At 43.8% G+C, this 8159-nt stretch overlaps 1 pseudogene; it reads right to left on the bottom strand.

Annotated features, from left to right (window-relative positions):
• Positions 1–248: 248 nt before the first annotated feature.
• On the bottom strand, positions 249–2737 carry LOC108799139 (annotated as a pseudogene).
• Between the last annotated feature and the right edge of the window lie 5422 nt (positions 2738–8159).

The raw sequence follows: 8159 nt of genomic DNA on the forward strand, positions 1-8159 counted from the left end.
GAGCTACTAGCCAGGCCTTAAGAGTTACTCGCCACCAGTCGCCCCACCTGACCCCTACCGTGCCCCGCCCTTACCTAAGAAATAGCAATTAGGACATGACAGGTCGTCTTTATGGAGATATCAGGGGTCTTTCAGGCCTCCAATGTCACCTAGGGACCCCAGTGAAGCAGCACTAGAATGTTCGGGTTTCACTTGAAGAAAAGGTGGCAACCCTAGATATACTACAGCCAGCTGGTAGAAGGAAATCATTACAGATGGATGTTTTTGTATGACAGGAGCCATCCTTGGATCACTGTGTGTCTAGCACAGTAATATGTGGCCGTGTCTTCCACTTTCAGATTGTCTATTTGTAGATATGCTGTGTTTATGGATGCATCAGATGTTATTGTGAATCCTCCCTGATATGAAGAGGAATACTTTGTTTCTCCATCAGCAGGATAATCCTGAAGAGGAATAATCTGTATTTCCAATTTCAGGATTAATCCTCCTAATCCATGTCAGTCCTCTCCCTGGGACTTGTTGAACCTAGTGTATATTGTAGATGCTGAATGTATATCCAGATCCTACACATGACATCTTCACACTCTCTCCAGGCTTTTTTTATTTCTGAGGAGGACTGAGTAAGTGTTTGTGACATGACTCCTGTAAACAAGAAAAAATATCATCATAAATAAGATCATCCAATCAGAACTGATTACTGCTTTACTGCAGGGTTGTCAGCACCTGGGGTAAAGCAAGTATTGCACCTCCACTACCCTGTGGACCATTAGCTCTCCCTGAGTCCCTTTCACCAGTACAATATAGAACCCTTTACCCACCCCACCAAGCACATATAATGTATTAGAAAATATTAATACTAATGCCCATATAAGTTGTGATGCACTACACACCACTTTCTACACAAGGCTCTTGTATTGACTGCAAAAGTATATTTCCACCCCAATATTTCCACCCGCTCATCACCTGCTGTGCCATTCACAAAGCATGGGACAAGCATCATCATTGTGCTTTGTGAATGACACAGCACAGTGAGGGGGTGGGGGCACAACACCAGAAATGGTGTAATTCATAGACACCATTCCGATGCAGAGGGAAGCCAGAACGGTGACTCCCATTGTACACATTATTGTACATAGGGGACAGGAAATTATGATAGGGAGCCAAGCAGTGTGTGTCAGGGAGGAGACAATACCTAAGTGTAGAATTTAGGCAGAGTCATGGTGATCTTAAAGATGGTGCGATGTTGCCAGTCTGCTGTTCTCCGGACTTGCCTTGGATGGATCATTGGGGATGAGTGGTAGGCATATAAGAAGAGACAACCAGCAGTAGGGACACCCCCCAGTGCCCTTTCATATGTATGTTCTGAAAGTACAGGACTGATAGAATAAAAAGTGAAGCATTAATCAGATGGCTGCGCGTGCGCGATGGCGGCCATGTGACATCTGACCTCGGGACGCCCCTGCTCACCAGGGCTGTGTTTGGGTCTCACCAGGGCTGCTTTTGGGTCCCACCAGGGCTACATGCAGATTTTACCAGGGCTACGTTTGTGTCTCACCAGGGCTGCATGCATGTGAGTCTCACCAGGCTGGCGTTTGGGTCTCACCAGGGTTGCATGCATATTTCACCAGGGCTGAATGTTTCACCAGGGCTGCATGTGGGTCTCACCAGGGCTGCAGGGAAGCGGACTAAGGCAGACATGGGCAATAGAAGTACAGTAGAAAGGCATCATGGCACACTCACAAACCAGCATGTAAAACAACTTGTCTCACCACTAAGGACAATGACAGAGGTTTGGATACACGTCTTCTGCAAAGGATGTGTAAGCCACACTGCCGCGCCAAGGCACCTCTTATAGTGCGGTCCTAACTCTATTGCCCATGAGTCCTAACTCATGGGCAATAGAAGGACACGGGAACAGAAGAGTCAGTTGGGGGATCTGAGGACCAAAGAGAACAGAGGGCACAGGTGAGGGCACAGAAACAGAGGACACAGGTCGGGGGATCAGAGGACACAGGAGAACAGAGGACACAGAAGAACAGTGGACACAGGTGGCGGGATTGGAGTACATTAGACATGTGCGATTCGTTTCGTTCCGAATCGAAATTCGGACGAATTTTCGTAAATTCGGACATTCGGATGTATCCGAATTCCGAATTACAGACATAACAAATGCAAACGAATCCGAATTTCCATTTCCGAAATTCGGTAGCGTTCGCACGAACGTTCGTTTCGTTTTCTGTTCTTATTTGTTTCTTATTCGTTCCGTTCGTTGGAGCAAAGTGACATTAGAGAAGGAGAAAAATATTTTTTCCCCCTCAAATGTCACTTTTGCTGCAAACGAACGAAACGAATAAGAAACGAATAAGAACAGAAAACGAAACGAACGTTCGTACTAACGCTACCGAATTTCGTCCGAATCCGAATTCCGAATCCGAATTGACTTTCACACCAGAATCCCGAAAAACGAAATAACACAAATCCGAATTTAAAACGAAACGAAACAAATTTTTGGGCAGTGCACATGTCTAGAGTACATGGAAACATGGGTGAGAGGATCAGGGGACACAGGTGGGAAGTTCAGAGGACACACTTATTATTTCATTCAGCAGTCAGGGGAACATTTCTACTGTACATTTAGTGACCATGAGCCTAGCAGAAGGGTGAATAACATGAGCATAAGGCTTATTGTCCTGGCCATCTGGAAGCAGTCTTCTTCTGATGTAAGACTTACATCCATGGTGGCGCTTATCACTCCATATATGTCTCTGGGATTTAGATGATGACAATCTTGCATCAGTTTCTCAGATCTTCCCAGTTGCTGCAGACATAACTGTCTGTTCAGTCAAAAGTTATTTCTGTAGGGAGCAGAATGCTTGGCTGGGTATAATGCAGTAATATTGAATATATACTGTATGGTAAAGAGAGTTTACTATGATCCAATAGACTTGTGCGCCGTCAAAAAATGTGTTCCGTTTTGTAATATCCATTATTTCGTATTTCGTAATTCGTATCCGAAACGGATTCGTACGAAATACGGATTTTCGTTAGTTTCGGCACATTTTCCTAACTTTACGAACATTCGTTATGATGAAGTTAAAAAGCAAAAATACCTTTTGTTAATATTGGAGTCGATGTGGTAGTTGTTTTTTTATCCGAAATACGAATTCCGTTAACGGATTCCGTATCCGAATTTCGTATTTCGGACTTTAAAAAAAACTACCATCAACTCCAATATAAATGTACTTTGCTTTTCAACTTCAATATAACGAATGTTCGTAACGGAACGAAAATACGTCAATGGAATTTCGTATTTCCTGCCTGTGTATTGTAATGCAACCCTCAGCAGCAGCGGATCCGTATTTCGGATTAAAAAGACAAATCTTGTCATGTTGTTCAACCTCATTTACAGGAGTAATATTAGTTCCTGTTTCAAAGAAATTCGGATCCGAAATTCATTAACGGAATTTCGTATTTCGGATATAAATTCGGAAACTGCAATTCTGATTTCGTATGCTTACGAATCTACGAATTTCAGGAAAATTCGTACGAATTTCGATTCGTAATGAAACGAATCGCACATGTCTATGATCCAATATGTATGGATGTAAGACTTACTGTAAACATCCTGTTCCATTGTAAGCCTTACGTCCATGGTAGCAAAAGGGTTAAAACTTAATTTCAACTAAGGAAAGCACAGATGGCAATAAAAACATTGCCAGAAGTTCTAACCCTTCATCTACTGTAGCATTGCCAGGCAATGCTATGGTGTGATTTAGCAACTTTGGCACCCAGGGCTCTCAGTCAGAGGGGCTGAGAGGTTGCAGAATGGGAATAGTTTTGCAGTGAAGAAGCTGACTTTTCATTTTCTTCCCAGTTTTCTGGATTGTAGTTGAGATCTGCAACTCTGGAGATTTCTGGGTGGTATGAAATCTTCAATCCTGAAGCCAGGTGTTGCCAATGCCCGGTTGATCAGAAGAGCAACCTTATTAGGAGTCTGACCCATAGCTCCGAGTAGTTGTTAGTGGGTAGTATGTGGTGGAGCCACACAAGGAACAGCCAGGGAGGCTACAAGATTTGGAGAGGCTGATGGAGCCAAGCACAAGAGGGGTATGTGTTGGAATCACACAAAAACTGTGTGGAAAGCTGTTGGAAGCTGGTCAATTACTTCTGTGGCATTTTGGAGTTTGGTTAAGAAAAACATTAAACGTTCCTTTTTACATTCCTGACAAAATAATTTATATAAATAAGCTCTTAATTTAATGCAGCTAACTAGGGATGCACCGTTTCAGCTACTAGTAGCGGTATCAGTGCCGATACCGAGTATTTAGGTGAGTACTCATACTCGCCCAAATGCTCCAATGCCTAGCCCCATACCCGAACTTCCGGTATCAGAAAGCCGGGCAGCGAGTCATTACATCCTGCCCGGCTTCCTGATTGGTGACTTGGGTGCATGGAGGCAGCTTCCCGGCAAATCAGGAAGCCGGGCAACGTGTAATGACTCGCCGCCTAGCTTCCTGATTGGTTGGGAAGCTGGCTATTCAGGAAGCCGGACGGCAAGTCATTACCTGCCCCCTGGCTTCCTGATTGGCCAGAAAGCCATCTTCATGCTCCCTTGTCACCTGATGAGGGAGCATGGAGCCGGCTTCCCGGCCAATCAGGAAGCCAGGCGCTGTGTAATGACTCGCCGCCGTGCTTCCTGATTGGTCGAGAAGCTGGCCAAACAGGAAGCCAGGCAGCGAGTCATTACCCGCCCCCCCGGCTTCGTGATTGACGACAAAGTCGGCTCCATGCTTCCTCGTCACCTGGTGGAGACAGCTTCCCTGATAATCGAGAAGCTGGGTGGCGAGTCTTTACACGCTGCCTGGCTTCCTAAATGAGACTTTCGGTATCGGTATATGGTATCTGCGAGTACTCAAAAAAAATATCGGTACTCGATACCAGAAAAAACGGTATTGGTGCATCCCTACAGCTAACACAATGAAAACAAGATAATAACTAATATCTATGAATTTTCAAAAAAATATTTAATTCCACCCACATTATTAGACAAACCCTCTAAAAACACTAACAAGTCTCAAAGGCACGGTACAAATGATTAGATATAAATATACATGATTTTCATTAATACTTATTTTTCATCTCTTATTAATTAATTCCCCCAGTTAATGTCCCCAATACTTGGTATCCTTATCTCTGGGTTTTCTGGTGCACCAAACAATAAAGAAAAGGTGTAAATATTATACTTTGATCGCAGCTGTAAACTTTAGGGTTAACTCAAAAAGTCACATGACGGTCCTAGTGTCTCATTGTACGGTGCCATAACCTCCAACAGCCAGAGACTCCAGATATATTGTTTGCCAGTCTCTTAGTTCTGTCAGATCATATATAGATCCTAGGGGTAATAGCAAACATAATTTAACCCATCCATTAATTACTGGCATTGGAGCATGTGTGTCAATCACCGGGAGTTCACAGCGCACACAATGAATTTACAATATTATAGCAACTCCACTTGCCCCTATATTTAAAGGAGAACTATGAGGTGAGTGCTTTTCACTCATCCTCATAGTTCTAACCGACCTGTGACAATGAAACTGTCACAGGTCGGCTCAGTAGATCGGGAAGTGAGTGAACACATATCGGCGTTCACTCACTTCTCGATCCTGTCATGGCTCTCTGCCGTGACAGGGGAGGGACTGGATTCCCCCCGCTCCGATCCTCCATCGCTGACTGGCGGAACGGACGGAGATAATTGTCGGGATCCGCTTCAGCTGCGGCGTCTATGTATGCCGCGAGCTGTAGCTCGCGGTATACTGAGCTTAGGGTGATGGGAGGATGCTAGTTTGTGTCCTCCCGTTACCCTAAGGAGAACTATGGGTAACCCCATAGTTTTCCTTTAACAACCATGGATCTACACAATTATATTCAATCCTTGGCCATCTGATGTTACAGCATCATCAAAGTTCAGTAAGGAGTCTGCCATCAAACATCAGGATCCCTTTTTTTTAATCAATACCGTGCCATGAACGTTTGCATAAATCACTCGTCTCCCTGAAGCGTTTCCTCACCTAAGGGTCTTCCTCAGAGGGGTGTAGACTACGATCCAGTATTACATTAAGCTATATATATCTATAGATATCTATATATCTATAGATATATAGATATCTATATATCTATAGTTATATAGATATATAGATAATATATATATGATATATCACTGGACGTTCTACCCTCTATAGTGTGGTCACATGCAGTACACCATCTATATAATCACGTATGGCACTGTATTATATACAGAGAGAGACACTTCCTGCTTGCTCTCCGCCCTCAAACAAGGGCTTAATTTATGCATCATGGTGTGTCCCACCACATGGAGTACATTCTTGTAATCCACTACAGAGGTAAGATATTCCTGACTATACACAGGGCCGGATTCCCCACAAGGCCACCAAGGCCCGGCCTCGGGGTGGCAGGGCGCAGAGGGGCAGCAGCAGTGTAGGGAAGTTCTGGGCGCTGGGAGGTAAGTTGCACTTTCTACATTTAGTCCTGCTTTGCACAAGCAGGACTAAATGTAGTGTGAGGAAGCTAATTGTACGTTTACATGTGATCTCGGCAAAGATCACTTGTAAAAAGTCTGCAGCCGGTCCGTCCGTCTTCCCCTTTCCCCCTGCACCTACCTCCCTCCTCGATGGCTCCGTTCTCCGCCACCGAGTCTCTCTCCTCCTACTGGCCTGCCGATGCAGTGAGCAGAGCGGCAGTGTTAAAACTAATCCTGCCGCTTGTGTAGACAGTGAGAGGGTAGAGCAGTCTTCCCCTCTCACCTGTCACAGGAATTCCAGCACAGTGCTGTGCTAGAACTCCTGTATTGGAGGTGACAGGGTCAATAAAGAGAACCTGTCACCTCCAATTGCTATCACACATGGTCCAGTGTGATAGCAATAAAGTTAGGTGGAAAAAAAAATTGATAAAAAAATAATTAAATAAAAATAATAAGAAATAATTAAATAAAAAAGTGATTAATAAAAGTAAGGAGTCTGCCATCAAACATCAGGATCCCTTTTTTTTAATCAATACCGTGCCATGAACGTTTGCATAAATCACTCGTCTCCCTGAAGCGTTTCCTCACCTAAGGGTCTTCCTCAGAGGGGTGTAGACTACGATCCAGTATTACATTAAGCTATATATATCTATAGATATCTATATATCTATAGATATATAGATATCTATATATCTATAGTTATATAGATATATAGATAATCTATATATGATATATCACTGGACGTTCTACCCTCTATAGTGTGGTCACATGCAGTACACCATCTATATAATCACGTATGGCACTGTATTATATACAGAGAGAGACACTTCCTGCTTGCTCTCCGCCCTCAAACAAGGGCTTAATTTATGCATCATGGTGTGTCCCACCACATGGAGTACATTCTTGTAATCCACTACAGAGGTAAGATATTCCTGACTATACACAGGGCCGGATTCCCCACAAGGCCACCAAGGCCCGGCCTCGGGGTGGCAGGGCGCAGAGGGGCAGCAGCAGTGTAGGGAAGTTCTGGGCGCTGGGAGGTAAGTTGCACTTTCTACATTTAGTCCTGCTTTGCACAAGCAGGACTAAATGTAGTGTGAGGAAGCTAATTGTACGTTTACATGTGATCTCGGCAAAGATCACTTGTAAAAAGTCTGCAGCCGGTCCGTCCGTCTTCCCCTTTCCCCCTGCACCTACCTCCCTCCTCGATGGCTCCGTTCTCCGCCACCGAGTCTCTCTCCTCCTACTGGCCTGCCGATGCAGTGAGCAGAGCGGCAGTGTTAAAACTAATCCTGCCGCTTGTGTAGACAGTGAGAGGGTAGAGCAGTCTTCCCCTCTCACCTGTCACAGGAATTCCAGCACAGTGCTGTGCTAGAACTCCTGTATTGGAGGTGACAGGGTCAATAAAGAGAACCTGTCACCTCCAATTGCTATCACACATGGTCCAGTGTGATAGCAATAAAGTTAGGTGGAAAAAAAAATTGATAAAAAAATAATTAAATAAAAATAATAAGAAATAATTAAATAAAAAAGTGATTAATAAGAAACAAATTCTTAAAAAATAAGAAAATAATTATAAAAAATAAACAATAATAAGATTTTAAAAAATTAAAAAATAAAC

The sequence above is a fragment of the Nanorana parkeri genome, unplaced genomic scaffold (assembly GCF_000935625.1).
Source record: "Nanorana parkeri isolate BGI_ZX_2015 unplaced genomic scaffold, ASM93562v1 scaffold1639, whole genome shotgun sequence".
Lineage (NCBI taxonomy): Eukaryota > Metazoa > Chordata > Amphibia > Anura > Dicroglossidae > Nanorana > Nanorana parkeri.